Source organism: Hemiscyllium ocellatum, chromosome 14, assembly GCF_020745735.1.
Source record: "Hemiscyllium ocellatum isolate sHemOce1 chromosome 14, sHemOce1.pat.X.cur, whole genome shotgun sequence".
Taxonomy (NCBI): domain Eukaryota; kingdom Metazoa; phylum Chordata; class Chondrichthyes; order Orectolobiformes; family Hemiscylliidae; genus Hemiscyllium; species Hemiscyllium ocellatum.
In genome coordinates, this window is record NC_083414.1 from 48,706,875 (window position 1) to 48,734,831 (window position 27,957).

Below are 27,957 nucleotides of genomic sequence, written 5' to 3' on the forward strand. Positions count from 1 at the left end.
AGGCAGACAGCCTGAACGGTGGAGAGATAAGCTAGAGGAGGGTGGGGTGGGGATAAAGTAGCATAGAGTACAATAGGTGAGTGGGGGAGGGGATGAAGGTGATAGGTCAGGGAGGAGAGGGTGGAGTGGATAGGTAGAAAAGGAGATAGGTGGGTAGGACAAGTCCGGACAAGTTATGGGGACAGTGCTGAGCTGGAAGTTTGGAACTAGGGTGAGGTGGGGGAAGGGGAAATGAGGAAACTATTGAGGTCCACATTGATGCCCTGGGAGTGAAGTGTTCCAAGGCGGAAGATGAGGTGTTCTTCCAGGCAGTCAGAGAATATGGTTGCACTCTTAAGAGTCAATGATGGTGTTAGAGAGATTAGTTTGGACATCACCAACTATAGATGAGAAGTTGATCTTATGTTGTCAGATAATTTCTCAAAAGAATAGCATATTGGTGATAATTTATAGTAAATGGAATCATAGGATGCACCATGGGGACCCTGAGCAGCCAAGAACAGTGAAAAGAAGATTTGTCTGAGCAGTTTCAGTGCTTTCATAGAGTTAGATGAAACAGAACATTGAAAATACAACACAGTGAAAACAAACCACATAACTCTTAAATATGCACTTAGAAAAATCAGGACACCATCAGTTAAAGCCAACAAAGTTTTATGAAAAGCACATTATATTTGACAAATTTGTCGGAACCTTTTTGAGTTTCGTAGATAAAGGAGATTCAGTAGATGTGGCATACCTGGATTTTTGAAATGTTTACCTGCCTCCCTAAGTATCAGCAGCAGCCTTGGCTAATCCAATTTTCAACAGCTGCACAGAAAGATGGAATGAAATATTAAAAAATTCCATTTGAAATATAAAAAAAGAGCCAATTATGGATTACACACTCTCCCAGTTAGCTTTCCATCTTGGAAATTAAAATTCTTCCATTAAGTAGAAGTTGCAATATGTGTAGATTTCAAAGTATAAAGCAATTTAACAAACTATTGTGACCTTGTGCTGTTTAGCGATTTAAATAGGAATCTGCTAATAACTGTGCTACCTGGCTAATAGGGGAGTGCAGAATTATATATTTAATGTTGTGGATCAAATTATCATCCACCACCTATCAAGTCTTCATTTACACAGTATGAGCAGCTACAAACTATTCAACCCCATGCAATTGTACTTAATAGTGTAAGACAGCTGTGTAGAACTATATTGCTATTATTGAGAACATTTTATATGTCACAAACAGCAACTTCATCTCAGCAGCAAGTGGCAATTTCAAAACAAACAATGAGACTTTTAGGACACACTAATGTTCACATGTTTTCTGAAAAGTGCACAGCTTTGTAAGTATTCACAACCTTCCAGTACTTTACCCACATGACCGCCATCACAAATAATTCAGGAAATCCAGGCTGTGAATGTTGACAGATTATTTAACAATGAATTATATCACAATTGAATCCAATCGGTAATCATTTTCCATGAATATGCATGCTGAACTGCACAAATATTGATTAGAAGAATTCAGTGATATCACTGGACAATGATCACAAATTGCTTTTGGAAGAAATATGTTCAAATTAAACCAACTTTTGATCTAAAGATCACCGAATTGAGCTTCTTTATTACCAAAGCCTAATTATTGGTGAATTCAACAACTGAATTGGAGGTGGCAGAGTGGCTCTGTGGTTAGCATTGCTGCCTCACAGTGCCAGGGACCGGCATTCAATTCTACCCTCAGAGATGACTGTCTGTGTGGTGTTTGCAAATTCTCCTCGTGTCTGCATGTGTTTTCTCCAGATGCTCTGGTTTTCTCCCACAATCAAAAAATGTGCAGATTACGTGGATTGGCCATGTTAAATTGATAACAGTATCCAGGGATGGGCAGGCCAGATGGATTTGCTATGGGAGATGCAGAGTTACAGGTGAGGGTAGTAGGGGATTGGGTCTAGGTATGATGCTCTTTGGAGGGTGGGTGTGGACTCAATGAGCCGAATGGCCTGTTTCCACACTACAGGGATTCTATGAATTCTTCTAATCAATATTTGTGCAGTTCAGTAAATCACAATTCCCTCACTGTTAGGTGGTATATAATCTTTACACTTGTCATGGAGTTACTTTCAAATAAATGGTCAAAAATTCAGAAGCAGGAATGAACCAAGTTATCTCTTCTAAAAAGAAATATTCAACTTACACCAAAAAACTTCCCTCAGCAAACTCTAACTTTCATTCTATCAGCCAATATTGCCATAAAGACCTGCCAAGAAAGATATCTATATATGGAGATCTATATTTACGAAATACACCATATAACACTCCAATCAAGGTTCTTTAGTTTTTCTCTGCTTTTTTGGGTGTCATTTTCTAAGCAAACAGAAAAACCAAAAATAAACTCTAATTGATACAAACAACATTTTCTAAGATGAAATTAACTGTCCAGCAAAAAACAACTCCTGGGAAAACATGAAAATATAGTTGTAAAATCCATGATAACTCTATCAGCTAAATGATCACTTTACAAGTAATCCAGCAAGCACTGACTAAGTTATCTGTACAGTCTGAAACACAAGAGATTCATGCCAGATTAGAGTAACTTGCAAATGCAACGCACGTCGAAATTTTACAGGGTTTCTCCAACAGTAAGCATATTGATAGATGCCCCAAAAAGCTAAACTAATGTACAGCATAGTATCACTTCTGAATAGGTGGCAATGGAAGCATTTTCCATTCTATTGCACAGAAACTCTTAAAACCCCTTCAAGTGGATGAGTTAATTGCATACAGAACCAGAACAGCATTTATGACAATATTTAAAGGATACAACATAACAACAAGGAACAATTAAAATCTCATAACAGAACAAACTTTTGTCTCTTATTAATGAAAGTTTAAAGAAACACTGTTTATGTCATTTCAGCATTATTAAACACAATCATAAATGTGCAATTTTACAATATTCTTCAGGGCAATATAACATACACTATAACAACCATCCAATGGAACAAAGCCAGCAATCATTGCCAGCATCAATAACCAACAATCTGTCCTGGAATTCCCACATGGATGCAAGGATCAAAAAGGCACAGCAATACCTCATCTTCATCTGGTGGCTTTGGAACTTTGGCACATCCATAAGGACCCTCACCAATTTTTATATATGCACCAATGAAAACATACTATTCGAATGCATAACAGTCTGGTACAGCAACTACTCTGCCTGGGACCGTAAGAAACTACAGGAAGTTGTGTGGGCAGCCCAGTCCATCATGGAAGCCAACCTCTTATCCATGGACTTCACTTACACCTCTCATTGCTCCGGAAAGACTGCCAACGTTATCAAAGACCCCTCCCACCCCGGTAATGCTCTCCTCCAACCTCTTCCATCAGACACAAAATATAGAACTTGAACACTCGCACCAACAGATAAAAGGCAGTTCCTTCCTTGCCATTATTACACTGTTGAATGGACTCTCTAACTTCAAATAATGTTGATCTTGCATTGTGCACCTCTTGAGCAGTTGTAACCTGTATATTTTGGTCTTTCTAAACACCTTTTGTTCTGTATGTCCTTGTTTGTTACGATCTGCCTGTACTGATCCCAAAACAAAGCTTTCCACTGTACTTAAGTACATGTGACTACAATAAATCAAAACAAATCAAATCATATCACCTCGAAATGGCACTAAACAAACCAATAAAACAGTGAAATATTGCCCACCAATGCAGACCAGCAGTCAACTGAAGCGATTTTTCTGTTAAATGAAACATGTTAATCAAAGGAAGTGCTATATTAATGACCAGGCACTGGAGGCTTTTCTACACAAAAAGGAGACCTATATATATATATATGTATGTGTTTGGGTGTGTGTGTGTGTGTGTGTGTGTGTGTGTGTGTGTGTGTGTGTGTGTATGTTCCCATTTTCCAATCCCTAATAATGACTGGTTCAGTTGGAATAGAAAGAAATGATAGAACTCAGCAATGAGAATTTGGTGGGCTGTGGGAAAGAAAATGGCAGACTGCAAAATAATCACTAAGGTGAGTCAAAGCAGTTAATATGCATAACAAGTTCCAAAGAAAATCAGACTTCTCTTCCATCATACGAAATGGTGTCACAAAGATAGCAGTGTCATGTGAGAAGCAAGGCAATGAATTATTTGCAACATGTAGTGATAGCGATATATGGAGAATACCATTTTTAAATGTTTTTTCAACTGTGTGCACTAACAAAATAATTTAGGTACTCAATATTTGAAAGTAAACTTAACAAGTAGATGCCTTAACAAGTAAACTTAACAAGTAGTAAAGGCACCTCCTTTAGTAACTTATTTGGTGACAATCTGAAGCATCTTTGAACAAAGGTAAGACTTGGCTTTTGTAAGTGCAGCATTCCAAGAGTGAAAACTTAAAATACCCAGTAGGTCATGTAGCATTTGTGAAGGGAAAAATTAATATTTCTGAACAATAAAAGGTCATCAATCTGAAATGTTAACTCTGTTGCTATCTCAATATCTCAAGCATATTCTGTAATTTCAGATTTCCAGCATCTGCTTTTGTGACAGATTTAAGATTTAGTTTGCCTTGCTTAAGACACAATACTTCATTATCTGTCCCAGAAATTTCCAAGGAATCTAGCCTGTCCCTGCAGCTGTCTGTGCTGTGTCCCATAACAACCATTCACTGATGGAATAAATGTTCTTCTGGTTCATGAAGGACACAAAAGGTATGTAGGCTTGACCAGCAATACACATAAAATCAGTGACTTTCTGGTCTCTCTGGAACCGAGAGGACCTTCAGAAATGTATTCCCTGTTACACTAATATTATTGATCAGCTAGGTAATGGTTACATTTCTATACTTCTTCGAAAGAACCTCTAATCTTCTCAATGTGTCTGGTGTTACAATTGAAAACGAAGCCTTTAACAGATTCTCAAAGAATCAGTGGTGAACCTTACCAAACAAAAGGACAAAGACTTGGACTGAAGATTCAACAGAATAATACCATAAACGTGAGACTTTTTTTTAAAAATCAAATGTGGCTTATTCACTGAAGCAGAAAGGGCCAAAGGATGTAGCAGAGATATCAAAATCATGAGAAATTTGACAGCAAATAAACAAAAATTATTTAATTTAACCACTGAGTCCATAATAAGAGCTCTAGGCTGATATTATTGTCAGAAAAGTGTAATTTAAGAATGTCTAAAGTTGTTAGACCATGGAATTATTGATACTAAGTCAGGAGTTAATCTGTTATTTAAAATGGAATGGATTATGCATTGGGAAAGGAAGACTGAAGAGAAAACAGGATGATACTGTTTTTAGGATGAAAAGTTTGAATAATTGACCTCATGCTCTCCTTCTACATTGTGATTTATAAAACCTGTCCTATGCATTGCTTTGCTGTGTGCAACACTAATGGGTTAAATGTGTTACTCTAGAATTCTGAAATGATTTCTACCCAATGCATGAATAGTACATGTGTGCAGTATCACCAATCATAATTTATAAGCATGTGAAGATGACTATTATGTCAATGTCAACAATTAACTGATCCTGAAAAACATGGACAAAACAGTGGGGTGAAGTTCTAATCTGGCTATGAGTTAATGGTTAAGGATATACTTGAAGATAGCATAATAACTTTTACCAAACAATACCTCAGTTTTCCTAAATCTATAGCTGAAAGGGAAGGAAAAACCAACATCAATACATTTTGCTCTGAATTTACTGAATCAACCAAGAAACCAAATGGGATAGATTCAATGGACTGCAACAGTTCAAGGGGCCAGCTCACCACCACCCTCTCAAGGACAACAAGGGATGGACAATAAATAATCACCCAGCCAATGATGCTCAATCCTATGAATATGTTTTAAACATTTAATTAGTGTTTGTTGACAGTGAGAAGATTACTCCATGTGACTAATCCATGTAATTGGTACTACTTTTGTAGAACGGATGACAAGTCATATTGTAAAGAAAATGGTTTATGAATTTTTCACTTCAAACAACGTAGAATTGATATTCAGATATCTCTATTCTGTCTGTGCTATAATAGATTGTTTTTCAGATTCATGTTCTAGTTCAATTTTGTAACTCAAAGATAGATGAAATGATTTCTTAAACTTGGACAGAATTCATTCACAATGTGGGATAAGGATATTGAATGAGATCAGATGGTTTCCCCACACATATGTTAGATCATGCAGGTCGGTGGCTAAACACAGTTCACCTCCTTTTCAGGCTCTCAGTGACCTGATCCAGTCAGACAGTTTTCCATGACAAAGCTTCAGGTTCAAGTAGAGGTTAAATTTGCTTTTGCAATGCTATAATGAAATCACATGTTTGAGATAAGGATTTATGAGTAGTCACCTAGGTTTTTTCAAGTTTTTCTTGAAATACATTTTTGCCATAATGAACTATCTATTTTATGCTAAAAAGCTGATTGGGTGAACTATGATGCAGTTTGATTCAGATCATCATCTCTGCAAGTATAATAGGATCTGAAACATTGTACACGAGTTGGGACATTGCTCCCTCTTCAGACTCCAAAAGACTATTATTTATTGTTATAAAGGTTTGGAACTATTGACAACATACAGTGAGTGGCTCTGAACAGCATGGGGATTACTCTTCCAGCTTTAGACAAAAGGCACATTTGGCATTATTAACACCAGAGTTCAGGAATCATCCTTTCATCCATTCTCTGCTCAATTAGACACACATAAACTTCTACTAGCAGAGAACACTAACTTGTATGATAACACAGAATCACAAGTAACTAAAAAAATTCAATTGTTAAGTCAAACAACTAACCCTCTACCAAGGGGTGTTTGGAGTTGTGGGTCTTTCCTCATGCGTCCAATGTATAAGTACATGACATGATGCAACACAGAACCATACAGAACGATGAAGCGATTTTTTTTCTGATTTGTGCAGTCACACGCAGCCACCCTGTTCCTGTTTAGTTCACCAACTTGAAGAGGAAATAGAAAAGGATGAACAAAAGACAAAACTAGAAAGTAAAGCCAACAACCTGTTTGGAGAATTAGACAGAGAATAAACAATGTAGAAGTCAAAAGACTTGATATGGCACACAAAAGCAGAAAAGAAATAAAAAGAATCGAAAGTTAGACAACCTCTGTACTGAAATTCTAAGTCTCTTTCTCAGGACTTGAAGATATTTAAATCAACACTATAAGGGGAACAGATCAAGAGAAACGGAATGGAATGGCTAAACCCACACATGCGTGGAAATAAACAGAACAATCTCTGAAGTGCTTGTGAGAAAAACATAGGATGATCAAACAGCAGAGCAAATGTAAGCAAGAGACAAAAAAGCATCATGAAAGAATTTAAAGAAATAGTAAACATGTAAAACTGTCACATAATGTCAAAAGCCAAAGAACTTTTAAGACAGGCAAAAACAGGATTCAGTAACCTAGGAGTGTGGTGAATGATGATTACCCTACCAATTGTATTCTGAAGCAAGTCCCCATCCCAAATATGGACCCTCAACCCAGAAAAGCACGTTTGCTTACTCCACATTGCCAGCACCTAATCCAATAGAGTTCATCAGAACAATGGAGAAGACAAATTACAGAGGCCTAAGTGGAAGTCACATTATAAAACTGAAACAGCTAGCAGGAAGCCATGTTGCAATCACTGACAGAATAGCGGAGTTCAGCAAAGGAACTGCAAAACTTGTGTTTTATTTTCTGAAACATGGGGTGCACTGTAAGCAGCAGATGCAGGATATTCAATTAGAGGTTGCACATGCAACTTGAGTGTTCATATAGAAGGAGCACTTGTGACTCTGGATAGTGGTGTCAGAGGATTTGAATAAACAACTGAATGCTTTGGTAGAAATCTTTGTTCAGAGGGAAGCAATATGCAGTGTCCAGATGATGAACCAATGCTAGACAGGAAGTGATTGAACAAACTTTAAAATGGGTTATTCAGGCTTGCTACTCTGTTTCCACCACTTGCTACTTTAACTATACTCACTGTACTTTAGTGGCTAAGGCACCAGTATGGAGCAAGCTGAATCCTCTAAAGATTATCCAAATTAATGAAGCTGCCAATGTTGTCCATCAGATGAAGGTAAGACTGCAAGTATTAAAAAGAGAAGGAACTCTATGTCAAATCAAGAAATAATTTGACCAAAAGGAGTAGGACAGCTGGCAAACTTTCTTTATGTAGTTCCAGCCAGATCAAAATGACTAGCAATTGTTCACGATGTAGCCACTCACAATACCCCTCGCACCAAACCAGTTGGTGACATGATAAAGCTTGAGCCAAATTATAAGTCACCCCCTGTCCAATTTCTGCTGAGTGATTTAAGATTATTTTTCTCTAATATATTGCGTCTAACATGCCCGTCCTCCACTACTTTCCAAGCTGAACCTTACGTACAGCTTCCAATCATTAAAAATATCAAAGCCAACAACGAAAGCATAATGATAAGAAAGTTACGTTGTGTGAAATTCACTGCAAGAAAAATAAACTTTGCTGAAAATCTATGGGTTTAATCACGTATTGTTATGCCAATTCCATATCAAACTAAGCTGCCAATTTAGAAGATTTAAACTGGGTGAAAATATTCTTCTCTTGATTTAATATGGAGATGATTAATTCAGACTGACAAAGAAAAAAATATATTTGGCAGAGATTTTACTGACACGTGAATAATTTCCTTTCCCTCCTTCAATTTTTTTTTAATTGCTCAGAGGCCAGGTGTTGCGGGTGATTTTTTTTTCTCTCCTTGCCTACCCATATAGATCTGAAACTAGAACAGGGAAGAGAAGTAGTTGGATTCATTATTTAGGACAGACTAAAGAAAAATTAGAAGAGACATAAACTAATTCTGTATATTTAGAAACGTTATTGTCATCGGTCATTCTTGTATGGTGTAAGCAAACCAAACATAATGTTCTGCTCTGCCTGTTAACAAACCAAACAGAACTACTCGAAAATTCATTACCAAGTTTGTCTTCTCACATTTAACCATACAGTTTAAAAAAAATTCAACCAAACAAACATGTTTTTTATTTGTCTGTGGTGCAGAATCATCTGGTGTATGTTAACTACTTGCCAATAAAAAGCTTTGCTTTATTTCATTGCCATAAGTAGCTAAGCCGTTTTACTGCACTAAGCTTGTGCAACTACTGTAGCAGCACATTTCTTGGCACTTACTATATAATGCATTTCAGGCTTTACTGGAATTTATACCCAATTGGAAACATTTGGTCAGTCTTCCTGTTAGTGTGATCTAGTCTTTAAGATGAATGTCTGAAAAAGATTCAATGGCAAAAAAAATTCAAAGGATTCTGCAACAAAAATCAGTATGCTTTTGACATAAATATTTTGAACAGCTGAAAACACTTGCCTTGCTTTCTCAAATAGCCAACATTTTGTCACTGGTAGGAAATAAATTTACAAACTATGAAAGGACTTCAAATAATACAATAACATTACATTAGATTTTCAAGGATAGATTTTACCCAGCATTGGGATCATTTTTCATGCTGTGCAACTCTCAGCAATCTAAAGTCAGTGGCACGTGCAACAAAAAGTGCAAAGGTTTACCAGAAGTGGACCTTAAATGATAAAAGGTTCTCTGGGAAAAGGAGTGAGCAGTGCATATGTGAAGCTCCAAAGTTATTTATATATTTTCAGGATATGTTTGGGACATGATACTTGTACCAACCAATCTTAACACTTGCACTGCCTGACATGCCACTATTAGATTTTGCTAGACGTAACCTAACATCACTTTGAAGTTGATAAAATATGGCTATTCAGTGAAAAACACTTTTCCCTGCACCCACTACTATTACGAATCATATCTGCTGAGTTAAGCAACTTTATAAGTTATTTGAAATCCTAAACCAGTGGACAGGGAAAAGTCATACAACAAGCACAAGAAATGCAAGTGGGGCACCAACACCTGAAACACCTCAGGTGCATATTTTCGCTGGTCCAACTTTGAAGATACTGACGGATTTTGAAGTAATCAGAATGTGGGCTTGCAAGTCCCAACACTTCAATAGTCTGAAGACTATATTAAATCAACTGCTATTTCTCATATTTAACTTAGTCAGTGATGTCCTGAGAAGAATTTTGCAGAACTTACTTTTGATAGCCTGCAAGAATAACAGGTTTGATGACATAGTGATAACATGCTGTATATACTTTGTAGGAATGCAAGAATTAGGCAGCAAGACCACCAGGCTCTGCAATACATCACAAGGGAAATATTCAGAACACTTTACAAATGGAAGGGGAAACAAGCAGGTAGTAAAGAATTCTGAAGGGTGACTTTAAAACTATGAAGAAATGGCCTTTGAAAAGGTCTGAAAGGCAAGACGAAAGGTTGCAAAGCAATTTGTTTTAAAACAGGATTATAGGTAAAACAGCAAAGTGATGCTACTGGCAAAACAGTTAAGAAGTAGAATTCAGAACAATTCAATGGAGAATGCAATTAAAGCTGAAGACTCAAGAAGATTTCCAATGGGTGAAGTAAGAAGGATAATGAGATTTGAAGATCATGACAAGGATTTTCAAATTGATCTTCTGGGAATAGGAAGCCATTGGAATTTGTGGTGAAAGAGGTGATAGGTGTCAAGGCTTAAAAATATGTTGCTGGAAAAGCGCAGCAGGTCAGGCAGCATCAAAGGAACAGGAGAATCGACGTTTCGGGCATAAGCCCTTCTTATGCCCGAAACGTCGATTCTCCTGTTTCTTTGATGCTGCCTGACCTGCTGCGCTTTTCCAGCAACACATTTTTAAGCTCTGATATCCAGCATCTGCAGTCCTCCGATAGGTGTCAAGGGCACTGTACAAGATACGGGTCATAAGAGTTCCAAATTAGTTGGAGGTTTGTGAAACAGCAGCCTAACCGATGCATCAGAGGGTGGTTTTGACAACAGTGTTGCTACCTCAGATCCGAATGCAAAGTTGTACCCTTATCAAAGTAAGATGGCAAACAGATAATATTAAGTTTGTTTTGTTTGTTGCTTTGCGCTATTTTTACTTCTGTGGAAGTGGAAACCTTTGGTATACTCTTGTTCAAAATTTAATTTCCACTGGAATGAATTTTGAGTCAATACTCTCATTTCCTATAAAACCACACAAGTCAAATCAGCAGTAGAATATCTATCAAATACATCAAAATGATTTTATCTACACGCTTACAAATACCTGATTCTATAATTTCCCAGACACAGATTCTGCCCTTGAATGTAGGTATGTAATAGACTCTTACAATTCTGGAAATGCCACTATGTAAATATTCAGGTTTTTTTCTGCTGGCACCATTGACAAGTTCCTGTCAGGCCAGGAACTTAAATTTTCCAATTTTAATTCGGAGATTAAGATACTTGCAGAATCACAATTTTAAGATTTGGATATGCCGGTGTTGGACTGGGGAGTACAAAGTTAAAAATCACACAACACCAGGTTATCGTCCAACAGGTTTATTTGGGAGCACTAGCTTTCGGAGCACTGCTTCTTCATCAGGTGATTGTGGAGTATAAGATCATAAGACACAGAATTTATAGCAAAGGTTTACAGTGAAATGTAACTGAAATTATATATTGAAAAAGACCTGGATTGTTTGTTAAGTATCTCATCTTTTAGAATGAACATGTTGGTTTCAGTTCTTTCATATGTAAATCGCAGAACTTTTTTTAAAGTTACATTCTCAAGTAAACTTGAACAATTGATTTCATGTCGGCCCAGATAATGCACTGAAGGTGTAAGCTGCCCTGTGTGAGACTGTCTGTGCCATAATGTTCAGACAGATTTACAGAATTTTACATGGATCCTTGAATCATGTAATCAGAATCCATGTAAGATTCCGTAAATCCCTTTTTTAGATTAGAATCAGTCTGAACATTGTGGCACAGTCTCACACGAGGCACCTCACACCTTCAATGTATTATCTGGGCCGACATAACACCAATTGTTAAAGTTCACTTGAGACTGTAACTTCAAAAAAGTTCTGCGATTTACATATGAAAGAACTGAAACCAATATGTTCATTCTAAAGGATGAGAGACTTAACGAACAATCCTGGTCTTTTTCAATAAATGATTTCAGTTACATCACACTGTAAACTTTCACTATAAATTCTGTGCCTTATAATCTTATACTCCACAACCATCTGGTGAAGGGCAGCGCTCTGAAAGCTAGTGCTTCCAAATAAACCTGATGGACTATAATCTGGTGTTGTGTGATTTTTAACAGAATTTTACAGTACAGAAGGAGGCCATTCGACCCACTGTGTCTGTACCAGTTCGTGAAGAGCTTCCCAGCTGGTCTCACTCTGCAGCCCCATCACCAAAACCCTCTAAGTTCATAACTTAGAAGTATATATCTAACTCTCTTTTGAAACCTCATATGGAAACTGCCTCCAGGAAGCACATTCCAAATCCTAATAACTCTCTAATTAAAGAAGTTTGCCCTCCTAGCTTCTCACTCCTCGCTCTCTTGCTGCCAATCTTGAAGTTGTGACCCTATTGGTATGCTGTAGCAATTTACAATTGTCATTTCTACTGCTAGAGCTTGGTGATTTAAACACTGAAGCACAATAAGAAGAAATACCAACAATGGAAAAGAATTGTGGCTACAGAGAATAAAGAGACAAGAGATTTGTTTCGGATAAATGAAAAAGACATATGGAGAGAAAAAAGAAGGCATTGTGACTCCAAGCCTTCTGTAGCTGCGAGAGCTGGTGGAATACAACCTTTATTTAAACTCAGGAATATTGACTACTGCCTTTTGTTAAATTTACCTTTTGTTGATTATGAAATTGTCTCATTGTGGCAAGTAACTCCCTGTCCAAAATATATTGTCTGCTCTCAAAACACTTTACCAAGAATTATATGAAAGTGTCATCAACACAATACATGCTTTCCGAAGATGATTCATACTGGGCCCAAAATGTTAGTTGTTTCTCTCTCCACAAGATGCTGTCAGACTTGATGACTTTCTCCAGCACTTCCTGTTTTTATTTCCGATTTCCAGCATTCACAGTGCTTTGTTTTTATGCAAAATATAACTGGGTATAAGGCAAAATGGTAGTGCAACAAGCGAATCAACAATATACGTCCAAGCCCACAGTAAACTTCAGTCCTATCATCAGGTCAGAAACTAAATGCTTTTGCATAAGGTCAAGCATAATAGTCATCCACTACAACTCAGGTCGACAGTGTTTGCCTCACACAGGTCTAAAATGAGTTTAAAATGGGCATTGAAAAGTGGATGCATAAAATAATTGAAGGAAATTGGAAAGCCCTCAAAACCTTCATCAGAAGACTGAAATAAGAAATCCCAAACTATACCTTCTTCACAAAGTAATAAAGCTTTATGATTCACCATATCACAAATTAACAGTAAAAGTTAAAAAAAAGACAATGGTATATTGCAGGAGCATTTTGTTATACTTTCTTCCCTGTCTTCTCTGAAGGAGGGGTATACATAGATTTGTACAACACTGGGTGACTACAGTTGACTGTGTGTTAGTCTTACTCAATGAAATACACAGCAGAAAGTTGGAAAGAGAATAGGATGGAACTCTTCTTTCACAGTTCTTGAGAGATTAAGGACTGTAGAATGCTATGACCTTTCGTCCAACTTCAAAGGCTGATATTGAGGAGACTGGAATGATTAAAGACACAACTCTGTCTGTGCACACAAAATATTCAGGTATACGGTGAATCATCACAGTCCATAACTGAAAACAAATAAAGTCATCTTCGAGGACAATGGGGAGATCAATCCTAACAAAGAAGATGGGTGTAATTATAAACAAAGGTTACGTGTTTAGATGGAAATGAATAAAATATAAGATGAGGTTAAAGTAAATGTCTTCCTCACCCTGATAGAGCCAGGTATATTTGAATAGTGTCTGCCTAATGATGCTCATAGTGCTTCATACTATGGACGATAGTGATACTAATGAGATTCTGGACTCATATTATGGCAGACTAAGAATGAGATTGAACTGAGAGTTGCATTTGGTAAAAATGAAGTATTTGTCCAGTGAAACTTACAGAAATTGCATTCTCAAATAATAAAATCCAGGTCAAACACTCAAAAAATGCAATAAGCTGGCCGAAAAGAAGGCCTGTGATGAGGTCATGGAGTGCAGATTGCAAAGAAATCTTTTTAAGAAAGGGCAGAATAGCTGCACCAGATTTCAGTGAGAACAACAGCCAGGTTCACAGTCTCAAGAGTCAAAAATATAGATGCTAACCTTGCCATATAGCCACCAACCACTTAAATGCTCCCATTTCTAGTCTAAGTTATATATCTCTGGGAAGGTTACTTTTATCCTGCCAGCAAGCAAGAGTAGAGGAAATATTAACAGGCAGCATTTGTAGGTTAACACTGCTGTCGCACAGTGCCAGGGACCTGGGCTCAATCCCACCCTTGGGCAACTGTGAGAACTTTGCACAAACTCCCCGTGTCTGCATGAGTTTCATCTGAGTGCTCCGATTTCCTCTCACAGTCCAAATGTGTGCAGAGTAAATGGACTGGCAATGCTAAATTGCAACTCCTCCTCCCATTTACCAAGGACATGCAAGTCCTGGACCTCTTCCACCACTAAGTCAAAGCTACCCATCAAATGGAGGAAGAACGTATCATATTCCACCTTGGGATCCTTCATCCAAATGACATCAACATCAACTTCACTAGTTTCCAAATCTCATCTCATCCCAGATCCAAACCTCCAATGTGGCATTGCCCTCTTGACCTGACCGACCTGTCCATGTTCCTTCACACCTATTCACTCCACATTCCCCACTGACCTATCATAATTACCCCCATCTGCACCCACCTACCACCTTCCCAACTAGCTCCCCCCCCACCCCGACCCATGCCACTACATATCTCTCATCCCCCTTCCCCCTGCACATTCTTAATGAACGACTTATGTCCAAAACATCGACTACCCTGCTCCTCGGTTGTTGCCTGACCTGCTGTGCTTTTCCAGCGCCACCTTTTGCATCCTTGCAAGTTACAGGAATAGCACAGGAGCAGTCCATTAGGTGGGATGCTCTTTGGTAGATTGGTGTGGACTCCTTGGGTTGAATGGCCTGCTTCCACACTATAGGGATTCTTTAATTCACCAGGTCACTGAAAAGCTTTATGTTGCAGGTAAGCACCGGCTTGAGGTTATAGTAAATTGAAAGTTAGTTCGGGCTTTGGGAAATTCTTGAAAGCATATATATGAATACAGAACAGATTACATTACAGAAGTTAATGTAATCAAGCAGGAGAACCACGAATTGTACAATAATGTTAGATGAAGTTAGTGTAATTAATTATGATGATGCATCTTAAAATTTGCCTATCATGTTAGTAGGAGGGAACAAAGTGTACCTGATGGGAAGGAATTGGCTTAACAAAATATGGTTAAACTGAACCAACTTATTTACAACAGGTATCAGTAAGTACATCTGACATTAAGGATGCACTAGGACAGCACAAAGTGCCCAATGACCAAAGACGACCAAATGATAAAATCAGACAGCAGTTCAATACTAAATGTCATAAGTCAGCAGATCATGCAAATGCAGATCTACTTTCAAGATTTCCCAAAATTTTCAGATTAAATTGAATCAGAGTTTGCCATTGAGTGATCTGGGAATTACTTTACATTTAAAATCTGATTGAAGATTTGTAGCTCGGGTATCCGTTGTTGTGGTTCTGCTCGCCGAGCTGGAAGTTTTTGCTGCAAACGTTTCGTTCCCTGGCTAGGGAACATCATCAGTGCGGTGGGAGCCTCGTGTGAAGCGCTACTTTGATGTTTCTTCCGGTATTTATATTGGTTTGTTCTTGCCGCTTCCGGGTGTCAGTTTCAGCTGCAGTGATTTGTATCTGGGGTCCAGGTCGGTGTGTCTGTTGATGGATGCTCTTGCCGTTTCCGGGTGTCAGTTTCAGTTGTAGTGGTTTGTATATGGACACAATAGACACATTGACCTGGACACCATATACAAACCACTACAACTGAAACTGACACCCGGAAACGGCAAGAGCATCCATCAACAGACACACCGACCTGGACCCCAGATACAAATCACTGCAGCTGAAACTGACACCCGGAAGCGGCAAGAACAAACCAATATAAATACCGGAAGAAACATCAAAGCAGCGCTTCACACGAGGCTCCCACCGCACTGATGATGTTCCCTAGCCAGGGAACGAAACGTTTGCAGCAAAAACTTCCAGCTCGGCGAGCAGAACCACAACAATTACTTTACATAGACAAATGAAATATTAGCATCTGCTGGAGAAATGAGTGAAGAAACTCCTAAGGATGTTATGCGCAGTAAAGTACACAATTTTGTCATGAATGCTTGCCCCAAAGTGCATTCAAGAGAAAATACAGGATTATTTGATACACAGAAATGAACTGAATACAGATTAAGGCTATCTCTTTGGGATAGATTATGAGTAATTTTTAAAATGCCAAAATTAGCATTGAGATTTAGAAGAGATTGTTACAGAAACTTCCATCAAAAGTACAAATGTTGGTCCATGTGCAAGCAGCAACAAGATATACTTTCTGATATCCAAAGTACCTAGAGATATGAATGGTTGGTGAAAACCTGTGAACTATCGCTCAGAATGAGAAATAATCTTAGGTTCCTTTCATTCCATTGCCAAAGATAAGAAGATCATGAGAATGAGTACATGTTGATTTGTTTCAAGTGGCTGGAAAAGAGTTTTTCTTGTTCTTGTTTGGTCAGTAGCTATACCAAATGGAAAACTTGACATCTTTGCACAGTAGCACAAATACCAAAATTACTAATGTTTTGCAAATCTGCTTATAATTCATGGGTTACAGAGGTATTGGTATTAGACATTAGTTCACAGTTTGTATTATGCAATTCTGAAATATTTCTGAATGAAAATGGAGTTAAAATAGTTTAGTACCACTATATAACCCAGCATCAAATGGTGTGGCAGAAAGAAACATACAGATTATGAAGAGGTCTTTGCAGAAGTTAATGCTCAGTGACAAACCAGTCAATTACATCTATGTCCTTTGACACAGGCTAGACAATCTCCTGTTCTTTTATAGAATAAGCTTAGAGTCTACCACTTAAGAATTGGTGTTTAAATGCAATCCTAGCAAGGTTCATTCTGACATCAATAGAAAGACATTAAGAGAAAAACAAGACAAAATAAGGACTCATCATGAAACTGAATGACCGAAACTTAGAGAGTTCAGTTTTGGTCAGACATTATGAACAAAAACAACTAATTTGAGAATGAGATGTATGTATTTGACGTTGTTGTATAGGTTAGGTGTGTTTACATAACTAGTGAAAATCAAAAGTAGACTTCACCAGAAACATGAGGACTGTTTGTTTGAAAGAGAAAATCTGACAAAAGGAGAACATGCTCGAGTTCCAAAGTCTAAATTACTCTTAAATCCCCAAATGAAAGTTAAAGTCACAAACAAACTGAAAGTTTGTCACTATCAAAGACTCCACCATGACAGCAAAGTTAGTCAGACTCTTTCATTAAGACAACCTCAAACATTAACTAGAGCTGGTTATCAAAGGCAAAATTGAGGTCTAATATAGACGTGTTGAGAGAGTAGAGTCAAACTAATGTAAATGGAATGAGACAGCCAGTCAGAAAGAGAAAGAACCCAGATTGGATCACTGGAAGTACGTAGAAAGGAACATGAAAAAATGTTCTTTTTATTAATTATCTACAAATGATAATATTTTTGTTCGACATATTGAGTGGTTAAAAAAAAAGTATTCAGTAATTTTGGTAACATTTCTTTTGGTTATGATTACAGTTAAAATAAATACGCAACACAATCTGTTAAATTTCTGGGATTATTGATATTGCTTTTGTCATATTGCATTCTGATAAATTATATTTGGATATGATTTTAAATTTCAATGAATAGTTTTTTTCTTAAAATAGGAAGCAATATAATACAATGCAAAAGCTGAGCATTTTGTAATATTGCCCTCTCTGTCGGGAAGGCGTAAAATCACTTTTCATTGATTTTGCTGACGTTGTAAATCAAACAATCAGAATATTATATTCAACTATTATAAAGAGGCAGATTCTCCATTTCTATCTTCAAAATCAAAATGACAATGACTACGAATAAATAAAGTCATTAAACTAGGGTGGGTCCCACACTGTTATCTTCTACAGATATAGAAATGCAATATACATTTACCCTGTGACATATACTGGCTATAACAGATTTTAAATAGGATTTTTTTACAACTACGATGCTTTAACAGTGAACATGTTTCAAAACACTTCACAGGGGACAAAATGAGTGAAATAAAGTAATTATAAGTGTGCTAATAAGGGTGACCAAGGCTTGGATGACAAAATCAATTCCGAGGCATTTACAAAGTTGTAATGTGTGAGGAGGGCAAAAATCTGCCATACAGAAGCAGGGAATCAGGATTAGATATGGCACTGGAAGATCACTTGGAGAGTGATGATGCAAGTAACTTATCAACTGTATTCGTCAGAAGTTACATCTTGTGTCTGAAATTGCATTCATTGAGGAAAATATTGTTGCCAAAACTAGCCAAGTACAAGACAAGTATTTATAATGCCAAATGGTCTAAACATGAGCAAATCATTGTCTTGAATTAATACATTTTTATTGTATGGAAAAGTAGTGAATTGGGTAAAAGTGGTGTTGGGTAAATTTTTTTAAAATACATTAATATTAAACTTGGAATTTTAGAGGCATATGTTAACTGCAAATACAGAAATTTAAAAACATCAGAAAATACCTCCTTTAAATATAAATTATTGAGAACTTTATTTTTGTTAATTAAGATTATGCATTCACTGAACAACTACACCGCAACCTTAATCCACATCTATCTCTAAATATAGTGTATTTGAATCATTGTATTTCTTTGTTCTTTCACATTCTAAATTTAGCATAGACAGCTATCCAAGGTTAAAAAGGTCCAATCAGATACCTGATTTTGACTCACTTATAATCTTGAATATAAACTCTACAAACTTTGATATTTGTGTACTTAGTCATACAGCAACTATTCCAAAACTATGGGTTGAAACCCCAGTGGGGTTGGAGGAAAAGTAATGAGGGTCTCAAACTCTCCTTCCTCTGAGATTGCACCCTAGCATCATAATCCATATGGTGTTTACTGCTAATCACTCAGAATCTTTCTCTCGTCTATTAGATTCTTTATGTTTTCTGTCTTCTGCGTCTTCTGTCATTGGGGATTATGGAAAATGGTTAAAACTGGTGCATCTATGTTCTCGACCTTTTTAAATCTACCTGTTCAGAAATGTTATATTAAATCTCTGGAGTAAGTGGAACTTGAACCCGTGCCTCCAAGTTCAGAAGTAAGAACTCTATCACAGTGCCACAAGAGCTCTATGTTGATTCAGAAGCACTCCACTTTCCTCATAAAGCCTGATCCCAAGCATGAATCCTACAGCAATGCATCCTCTGATGGGACACGGCCTGTCTGATCCAGCCCCATCATCCTACATCTGCAGAATGATGCTGGTTCCAACATTAGTCACCTTAAATTCCTTTATCTACACTTCCACTACTTCTTAGCCAAAGTTCATGAACTGGAGCAACTTCGATGAAATAGTAGACTGGTAAGTATATACAATAAGAACACTTTTAAAAGTTCTTTGAAAACAGATTTTCATATTTGTATTAAATATTCTATATTGATCTATAATGTCTAATTTTTAATTATTATATACTGAATGCTACTTTATTGCCGATTTGCTTTTGTTGGAGTCTGGAGGGTCACATTAATTTTTACGTGTTAAATTGAAGTCACATTGGAAAGTAGTTTGGAAGTGCTGAGCTGCACATTTATGACACATTGGCGCTTAATGCTTTTATCTTCACTGGGAGATGTGGTTAAGTGAAAAGACAGTTCTTTGAATTGAAAAGGCATGTTGAGGGGATCAAGTTCAAAATATCTGGCTGCACAGATTTGTAACACCTGGTACATTATCTTTATACAAAAGTAAAATGATACAGATCCTGAAAATATAAAATACAAACAGAAAAGGCTTGAAATATTCAACAGGTTAGGTAGCATCTGTTGAAGGAACAACAGAATTAACATTTCAAATCTATGGCTTTTCATCAGCCAGAGGGTCACGGACCTGGAATGTGAACTCCATGCTGTCTTTACAATTTAACTTTAGATCTGCAGCTTCCATACATTGCTTGTTACATAATTACAAATCATGGAGATAATTTTTGGACTCTTGAAATCATCAAACATCAGCGATCACAATGTCTGAATTATAAAAACAGAAAGACACTTAGAAAAGCTAATCATTCATCCAACAAGCTCAACACATTTCATACAATTGTTTTGTTAAGATTTTTTTCTGACATTCCAGCCAAATATTGGAAGTGTTTTACCACTGATTGTTATCTCAACCCAACCTAAACGATGTCTTACAATATCGAAGCTCTGTCCAGGTGGATTAAAATTACACTATAGCAGTGTATTAGAATCACAGAATTCCTGTATGTCAGATAGAAGCCATTCAGCTCATCACATCTGCACTGACTCTCCAAAGAGCATCCCACTCTGTAACCCCACACTTAGCATGGCCAATCCACCTAGGAAGGAACCAAAGCACCCAACCAGCAGAAATGGGGAGAATGTGCAAACTCCAAACAGGAGTCACCCAGGGCTGAAATCAAACCCGGGACCCTGGCTCTGTGAGGCAGCAGTGCTAACCAATGTGCCACCATGCATTCCAAATCTAGCTATGTCAGCTCTTCCTTCAAAATAATTGACTTTGTATATATTTTCTTTGGATAGAATTAGTCAGTGATGCTACTAATGAAACTAATCGTCTAAGCTTTACTTTCAGGTACAAGAAATTTACTTGAAATGTCCCATACATTAAAACTGTTTTGCTGTTAATTAGTACATGGTCCAACTTTTTTAAAAAATCACTGAATCTTTACATAGCAGCAGTCATACCAAGGTACTACGAGACAACAACGAGGCCTTCACTGTGGATGCTGTCAGCACCAATTCACATAGTAGATCTCAGGGCTTCTTCCATGTTTTACCCCATGCAGAAGGTAATGATTAGAATTAAACAACCATTTCAGAGGCTATGGCCAGTATTGGGGCTGAAACAATTAAAGATGATGGTATCCTCATGTCTAATGTGCCTTCTCACTTCCCACTTACCCCTCATCCACCCTTCAGATTTACAAGGTACAGATGGTATAAACATGTATTTCTTATATTTGTCCACTTCACACATATATAGTGACATACCACTTGGCATTAAAAGATATGGGGGAAAATCAGAAACAGGCTACTAAGTTGGATGATTAGCCATGATCATGATGGATTGCATAGCAGGCTTGAAGGGCCGAATGGCCTACTCCTACACTTATTCTCTATGTTTCTGCTCCTATGTAGTATATGTTTGTATCTTTTTTATTTCCAATAGACAAAAGGCCAAATCTGACCAAGTCAAAAATGATGATGTAGACAAAGACACATTACTTGATTTCACAGTTGCTCAGTTTGAATACTGCATGAATTTTAAATGATATATTACAGACAGGATCTGTGCATGTCTGATAAATGGACTGCAATCCAGCATGATTTTGACCAAGATCATGGCAGACTTTCCAAGACTTTGAAATCAACTCACGGGCTATTTCTACAGCACACTCTGTAATGATCATTAATATCACAAAAATAGCCAGGTCATAGATCACAGGATGGAACATGCTTGTATGCCACAAATTCTCATTATCATTATGTGGAGAAACATTGAAGAATTAGATTGGACATTTTTTTCAAAAATCTATTATCTTACACTGAAATGATTCTTTAGGGAAAGCATATTCACTGGAACTGCAGTAATGGGACAAAGAGAAATGTCAGATTTCTGATTCTCACCGCTGAAAGCAGCCTCCTTGCAATCAGAATGTTCTCACCTATGGAACTGGCTCTGTATTGAGACAAGAGGGAGAATGAGAACAAGGCAGATCTTAAACTGCTGAAATGGACTCCAGAATACATGTGCAGAACCCTTGCTGATTCCGTCTTGTGGGCCAAACCCAATGGAATGGAAAATTCATTCCTGCACTTTTGTTAATCCAGGAACAACAACTGAGAGAAATGTCCAGTTTGAGGACATCCGTTTTCAGATAACTGGATTTGAGATACCATATCCATATCTTGAAAACTCCAGTCAAAACACCTTTGGATGTGTCACATGTGCAAACAACATGAGACATGATCTGATTACTTTACATCCTTCTGGAGAGGATATTCTGTCCACATGCATATATGGACATCAATATAAAATTCACAACCTGTAATTCATTTGATAAATCCACATGGATGTCATGATACTCATTTTTAACCTTTTAAGGATACATCTGGTATCACAAATTCAAAACACTGAGGCCACAAGCCTACTTTCTCACCCTAGCACCACCATTTCCCCTTGCTGGATGGTGACTTACTTGCCCACTCCTGGGAAAAGATGTCAGGTTATGTGGTAAACAGCTGGTTAAGAGCTGACCAGCACGTTTCTCTGAGAATCACAGCTCTCGATAACGGTATCCTAGCTTGCCAAATGGCATCAGCTAATTCAACTGTGGCTATTTCTGGGGGCCAAAGATTGTCGCTTGTCACCTTTAGGGGATTCCACAGGGAGAAGGTAGATCCATTCTTTTTACTTCTTGTGATTGGCAAGGTGTGTGGGTGGGGACATGGATAGGGAGACCAGAGACAAGGACAGGGAGGTAGTCTTCAGAGGTCATCCCCTTGATCCTCATCCACTCCTCTTAATGACACCTGATTGGAGTAAATGCCCAACTGTACACTACCCCCAGGTAAATAACTGTGGCTATTATTTGGGTAACCAGCCACTTTTCTCATCTACTAGAAAGGCATGTCAATTAGGAAGGCTGTAAGTGGAGGCCCAAAGGGCCTTTATTGCCTCCAGCTCCCCAATGGACATTCTCACCCAGCTCTTAATTGGTGAGGTGCAGTTTTCCAGGCCCTCTCCAAGGCAACTCATCAAACTACTTCCAATTCTTGCAACTCCAGAGAAGGGAAGACTTTGCCCCAAGGACTTTAGTAATTAAATATAGTTTCATTTAATTTCAACATGCTTTCTAACAAAATCAACATATATGGTCACAATGTACAGGTTATTTTATGCAAATGACTCCAAGATGCTGCTAATGTTATCCATGACTGCTCATGTGGTGAAGCCAAGATTTGTATGCCTTGGCAATCGGGTAAAAATTCGAGTCTACATTGCTGTTCCATTAATACCACTGTATACGTATGTTTAACATGACCAAGCTTCTCATTGTATTTCATAACTCATTCCCTCTCCTATCTTCTGCAGACGACAAACAGCATTCACATGGCCTTTGTCATTAATAGATGAATGCCTCCAGACATAATTTGCTCCTCTACTGCTGAGCAATATGCTACAGAGGAAGCAACAGCCAGCAAAAGGGGATAGGGGACTAAGATCTCGCGGCGTAACTGCAGCGAGCCCAGTTGTGGAGTGATGACACAAAGTAGCAGAAGTGCAAGGAAAATTGCTGATTGCTGAGCGCATGGCGCCTTACACCAACATGCCTGACGCCTTGACTGACCAACACTGGCAAACTTGGCAGGCTACCTGAATTTGTGTCTGCACTGAGGGGCCAGCCAAGCCTAAAGTACTGTGAGCCTGCATGTTTGGATTAAGGCAGCAATGCACAAAAAGCAAGTCAAGGCAAGGCAGAGATGCTGTGAACATCCAGGTAAACACAAAGTGTCAGAGCACTAAGAACGGAAGCTAAGAGCTCTGAGATGCTAGTCAAATGGATGAGAAGTTTACCTGTTCCTGTCTGCAAAAGGCTTTGGCAGTAACATGACTTATGAAAGCTGTTGATGAGGTCAAATTGCAGTATTGAAGTGGTGAAGTGTAAACTGGGTAGAGGCGTGACATGGGGCTGCTGCTTTTTGGATGACACCTGCCTCCGTGGTCACTACCCATGCTGCAAGCACTGAAAGGCTGGGTAATGTTGCACAGGATGGATGTCCAGATATGTTCAAATGGCAGACAACCACTTTTATTTCCATGTCAGAAACTGTCACCATCTAGTTTCTCTCTGTTGCCTTGGATAATAGGAAAGATTAGGTAACAATATGATTTATTGCATTCAAATGGGTCTCTCACCGCTCACTTGTGAGAGTTTCATCTAACCACTGAAACCTTCTGTGTAAAATCTGGTCTTTTTTCTCAATGTTGAGAATCTTGTTTTTCCTGTGTCTTTGTACTTTCCCAAAAGTCTTACCACTGCCCACATCATTCATGGCTGGGTGAAAATTTGTCTCAGGTTTTCCCTTCTCAACCTCTCCGCCAACACTTCTCTATTGCCAACCCTATTGACTCTATTGTGTATTCTACCACGTGTAACTTGCTTTCACTAGCTTGAAGCGCAAAATCCCAATACTGTTCTAAAAGAGGAACAGAGACTAACTCTGTAGAATACCACTGAAACAAATTACAACACTTCATTGTCAGCAAAGTCAACTAGTAACCTAACTAGAATTTCTGAGCTCCTTGATTGCAACATCATGAAGTAATATACAATAACTGACGCAATAGCTAATGCAATAATCCAAAAATATCTCTAATGGCATGAAGATATTTAAACAGATATATCATTGCAAAACAAAGCCGTTACTACAGCAAATTCACTAAAATAACCCTCACCACTGTCCTTGACTAATTTCAGTTAAAAAGATATTTGCTACGCACGAAAATACCAGAGGTCAATGTTTTACTTCAGCTAGAATGCATGTATGACAACAGTTGACGATTTAAACACAGAAATTTACAAGCACAAGCATGTTCATTCACACTACCAAATCAATTCACAAATTGCCTGCTTATCCACACACAATAATCTCAATCACGTTCCCTTTAAAAAAAACTGAAAGAATTTAACCAAATACAAATTGAAATTCACCAGCATTCTTTAAAATGAGTTCACAAATATAATCCTGCCATATGTGTCGCACTCCCCAAATCGACAAAACTGTTTGATAAGTTATTTGAATGTTGCAAGAAAATTGTCACAAATAATGAATTAAGTTAAAGGAAAATGAACTAATACTGCAAACCATTTCAGATTTCAGAGAACAACTGGTTTAACAATTGCATCACCAAAAAGGAATAGATTACATAATGACAAGGAAAATATCGTTGAATCTATACTAATAGGATGGTTTCTACTCCAATTCTTCAAAACTGCATGACTCAACAGAACAGGTGGATAATTTATCTCTTTTTAAAACAAAAGACTCTAAATATTTCTGTCTTAGATTTTGAAGCCCAGCTGTGTGCAACACCCAGTTTGGTACTTTGTGCCTTAGTCAATGCTGTTTTCGAATCAATTGCTACAAATTGCTGTACAAATCCTGAATGATTCACTCTCCAATTTTCAAACACTCCTTCTGGGGAAATCACAGAATAGGAATAGGATTACTTTTCCTGTGTACAATTTTAACAACCAATCTAATAATATGACATTCAGGAATTCAGTGATGTGTGCATCTACATCATTTGTGACCCATCAAAAATTCTCAAAAGATCAACATACAATGTAAATGTTTGCCATAATGAGTGAAGGAACAAAATATGAAGTTATCACATAACTTGGATTTCAATGCTCTGTAACTATCGAGTGCTGTGAACAAATGATCTTTAACTCGGACAATATATTGAAGGGCATGTACAGGGTGAATGGGAATCGCTAACTGTTTTACATCTCTGATTAAATGGAAAAAAGAATCAGGCAAGGTATAAATAAGCTGCCAATTCACCATTGTCTGTTTTGCACTATTTCCAAGCCAATTTCCCACCCATATATGACCAAAAGAAAGACATTAAAAAAGCTAATTTAATTTAGCCTGTTTGATTCCAAAATTTGTCATAAAGAAAACAATGGGCAACTAAAGCTAAACATGAAACAAATCTTAGGAGCAAATTACTGCAGATGTTGGAATCTACTGAAAACAACAAATGCTGGAGATCACAACAGGTCAGACTGCATCCATGGAGAGAGAGCAAGCTAACGTTTCGAGTCTAGATAACTCTTCACCAGAGCTGAAGGGTCACGGGACATGAAACAGTAACTGATTTCTCTTCACAGATCCGCCAGACTTGCTAAGCTTTTGCAACAACTTCTGGTTTTGTTTCAAATATTATCTGTATTTTCAGAACAGAAACATCCTGAATATTTAAGGATGGATTTAAGACAGTTGGATACAAGGATGCCATGTAGGAGACTACACTGCAGTAAGTAGCCATTGAAAGGTTAGATGAGTTTCATAGAAATTATGATGAAACAAAATGTAACTTTACAAGTTTCTTTTCAAAAGACAGTGAAGTCTAACAGTGTGGCATTGTGTTCATTAATCCAATCTCATTAATGTCTCCACTTCTAATTTTTATAATTACATTTTGAATTTGCTGCATTGTTTTGAAAAAAAATGAGTGACATTTTTTGTAATAAATTAACAATTGTTTCAGTTTTGTTGGAAGGTTTCAGAACTAAATTTGACACTGAGTTAGGCTAACTACTGCAGTACAGTGCCTGCTGGGAGAGTTTCATCATCTCCCCCTCCCCTCCTGCTGATCAGAGGTGGTGGATGATGGAACCTTCCTCAGAGTCATGAAATTAATTACTAACGTATTCCATTACCACTGCACAAATGTCATGTTAATTTCAATCATCAGCAACTCAGACAATGGTTTCACACTGGCAGCTGGCCAGCTAAAATGAGAAGAAGAACTCAGCCAATTACTTGACTTGAAATGGGAAGAAGACCTATGAGAGTGGGAAGCAAATGTTAAATGTTAAAATAAGGTATCTTTGCAGATAAGTGCTAGGACTATGGCAAGGCAAATTTTGAGATCTAGAGAGGAGTCTACAAATGCTAAATGACAGCTTTACTGAACGCATGCTGCTTTAGTAAATAAAGCAGATCTTTAGGGGGACCCAATTAGGTTTTACCTTTGATGGATTTAATTTTGTTTTAGTGAAGCGGCAATTGAAAATTATTTTAATCAAAGTCACTGCAGCAAATTGTAAGCAGTATTGTGACTGTAATATCCATAAAGACTGCAATATACCACACTGCAATAAATTAGTCCTGCAAGTATCAAACTTTAAAAAACAATCTGCAAACAATGATTTCAATTTCTTATTATTATTCTTGTCTTTAAACTAGTGATAGTCATAGCGTCATACAGCATTGAACTCTTCAGTTCAACCAGTCCACACCAACCGTGTTCCCAAACTCAACTAGTCCCATCTACGGTGTACCTGCTGTTGGCCCATATCCCTCCAAACCTTTCCCATTCATGAACTTATCCAAACATCCTTTAAATGTTGTACCTCTAACTGCATACAGCATTTACACTGACAGTTCATTTTACACACAAACCAATCCCCTCAAGTTCTTTCTAAATCTCTCTCCTCCCAGCTTAAAAATATGCCACCTAGTTTTGAACTCCCCCACCCTAGGGAAAAAAATAAACTCTTGACATTCACTGTATCTATGCACTTCATAAAATAATAAGAGACTTGTGGTCTGAAATCTATGCTTAATATAATGCTTTGAGCTCTAAGTCAAATGCATTATTCAAAGAGTTCTCAACATATCACTGTACTCACGTATGGCATCTAAGAGAGCAACATCCTGCATTACTTAAATGCTGTCAGGAACTCATCTGCTAAAATAATCATGTATCTTATGGCTATCTTGATTATTTGGCCACTTAAACTACCATAGAATAAACACTTTAAACACAGATCTGAGGCTTGCAAATCATATCTTGAACCAAATACAGCTATCTGAACATGGTGTTCTCCTGCTGCTCTATCA

General features: G+C 37.6%; 1 protein-coding gene across 10 annotated transcripts in view; it reads right to left on the reverse strand.

Annotated features, from left to right (window-relative positions):
* foxp1b (forkhead box P1b) overlaps positions 1-27,957 on the reverse strand; it is a 489,011-nt gene that overhangs the window by 405,609 nt on the left and 55,445 nt on the right. Inside the window, exon 1 of one of the 10 annotated variants that reach the window (XM_060835702.1) lies at positions 21,946-21,965. The exons of the other annotated variants lie outside the window; for them this stretch is intronic. The gene's annotated coding sequence lies outside the window, so the exon portion shown is untranslated. Of the gene's footprint in view, positions 1-21,945; positions 21,966-27,957 lie in introns of those variants that run through there. 10 annotated transcript variants of the gene reach the window in all.